General features: G+C 33.1%; 1 non-coding gene across 1 annotated transcript; it reads left to right on the top strand.

Moving 5' to 3' along the window:
• The first annotated feature begins 1,401 nt into the window (after positions 1–1,401).
• LOC112824152 (U6 spliceosomal RNA) lies at positions 1,402–1,506 on the top strand. Its single transcript, XR_003208290.1, has one exon. It is a non-coding gene; the product is annotated as a U6 spliceosomal RNA (small nuclear RNA).
• The last annotated feature ends 1,070 nt before the right edge of the window (positions 1,507–2,576 follow it).

The following is a 2,576-nucleotide window of genomic DNA, read 5'->3' as shown; positions in this document are numbered from 1 at the left end:
TCCTTGTAATCCTTGGCTATTGGAGAATGAAAGACCTAATATGACTGTAGGAAGAGAAGATTTTTATATTAGCAGCAGAAATAGTTTAACATTTTAGCAATATGAAATGTACAAAGTACATAAGCAGATATAATCTCTTTTGATCTAATTCCCTGAGAGGCAGGTAACTGTGTATCCTTGGAAAAGTTGCTTGTTCTTTCTTTTTTTTTTTTTTTAAGATTTTATTTATTCATGAGAGACAGAGAGAGAGAGAGAGAGAGAGGCAGAGGGAGAAGCAGGCTCCCAAGGAGCAGGGAGCCCGATGCGGAACCCGATTCCAGGACTCTGGGATCCTGACCTGAGCCGAAGGCAGACGTTTAACCATCTGAGCCACCCAGGCGCCCCAGTTGCTTGTTCTTTCTTAAACATCAGCTTTCTCAATTGTAAAATGAGAAAAACAATGATTCTCCTTAGGCAAGTTACTTAACCCCTCTGTTCCTCAGTTTCTTCATTTGTAACATGAAATGATAGGATGAGGTTGAAATGTAATTCTGCTGATATTCAACTGTTTTTTCACCTATAGAAATGGCAGTTTCTTATGCTTCAACCTAATATTTGTAGTGTTGTTGTGAAGATGAATACACTTAAAACAGGACCAAGATCTTAGTACACACATTTTATAAATATGATCTCAATTCATTCTTATAATAGCCCTATGACAGATAATTGGGTTCCCCCTTTGAATATAAATTTATGTGGAAAAAAATATACTATTGATGGATTTATAAAGGGGGGGATGTAGCTTTACAGCAAATACCACTGCAACCTAACACTTTGTCCTGTGCTTTCTAGGCTGCTCAGTGTATGTATATTGTATCAGCCAGCTAACAAGGTCTCTGAGCTGCTTTTCCCTTCCATCCAAATTTGCCATCCACTGAATACTTCACTAGTTTTGTAGTTGAGGTTTTAACAAATACTCATGTGACTTTGTTTCGCTTATAAAATGGCTAAGGCCAAAAAAATGAGTATTCTTTTTTTTAAGATTTTATTTATTTATTTGACAGAGACACAACGAGGGAGAGAACATAAGCAGGGGGAGTGGGAGAGGGAGAAGCAGGCTTCCCACTGAGCAGGATCCCAGGACCCTGGGACCATGACCTGAGCCAAAGGCAGATGTTTAATGACTGAGCCACCCAGGCGCCCCAAAAATGATTATTCTTAGGCTCATCAATTTAGATAGGGGTGTAAAAGCATGTCAGTATGTCAGAAGAAATTTTTTAGTGGATTCAAGTACTGCTTGGTTAAAAAAATAAAGTAAATTATAATATAATGCACAGGAAGAAATAAAATCAAAGTTCAGAGTTATTTGTATGTTCTGACTATTTTGTGGAAAGTTTTTCCATTTTGGTTTTGATTTTGAAAATACCAATCATAGAACATATACTAAAATTGGAATGATAGAGAGACAATTAGCATGGCCTCTGCACAAAGGATGCCATGCAAATTTGTGAAGTGTTCCATATAAAAAAATAAAAATAAAATAAATAAAATAAAATACCAATTGTAAGGTCCTTGCCAGTGAACATTGCGCCTTTACAAATATGTGTATATAATATGTATACTAAACTGGTACACATTAAAAAGGAATAATTCATTAAAATTGAAAATATAGGATGCTAAATATTATGGAGGCAAAATGAGTAAAAGAAATACATTTTTGAAACTGTTTAATCTGTATTTTATAAAATGCCTTTGAAATGAACTAGGAAAATCACATGCATATTTTGTAAAGTATTCTCTACTGTGAATAAATGTACTATATAAAAGCCAAGGTATTATTGTGGTTAACAAAACTTATTGGATTCTTTTTTTCAATAATTTAAATAATACAATAGTTATTTTCGGTCTCCTTCTCTCTGAGAATGAGTAAACTAATTCACCCTTGTACATTATTATTATTTATTTGAGAAATAATATAGAATGTATCAGGATTTTTTCCATAAAATGTATTTTTGCACATACGCAAAGTCTAAATGATTGAGATGTAGACGTCTTTTGTGAACTCTATGAAAAAAATAAAGATCAAAAGAGAAATGTAATGTAGCTATTTCTCCTATCCTCATTTTTTCTCAAATATAATCATTTGAGAGGATTATTGTAATTTTTGAAAGGATCGAAACTAACAGAACAGTAATCTTAGTGAATAGGAATTTTAATAATTAAGTATTCAACATATTCTCTTATTTGACTGAAAAATAATTTTTCTTTTAGTACTGTATGTGTGTGTATAGTGGGAGAAAGTGTGTGTGTCAAAACATATGAGGCTGGTATTTTTTTATTGGTTTTGTTTGTTTTAACTCTAGGATTTTGTTTCTAAATGGTGACTTTAGACACAAACTGACATCATCTTCATTTTGCCAAAGAGAAGACTGGAGATAAGAAAGTAGGATTTGTTTGCCCAAAGTTACCTAAAAAGAACTAGGAAGAGTTCAAATCAGGTCTCAAAATTCCTGTCCAGTGATCTTTCTTTTACATATACATGCCACTGACTTCTATTTACTAATCTATCCTAGAATTTAATCACTTTCATTTTCTTA

The sequence above is a fragment of the Callorhinus ursinus genome, unplaced genomic scaffold (assembly GCF_003265705.2).
Source record: "Callorhinus ursinus isolate GAN/ISIS: 27379988/994484 unplaced genomic scaffold, GSC_fseal_2.0 scaffold9, whole genome shotgun sequence".
Lineage (NCBI taxonomy): Eukaryota > Metazoa > Chordata > Mammalia > Carnivora > Otariidae > Callorhinus > Callorhinus ursinus.
The sequence above is the reverse complement of the archived record's forward strand: the minus strand, read 5'-3'. Positions and strand labels throughout refer to the sequence as shown.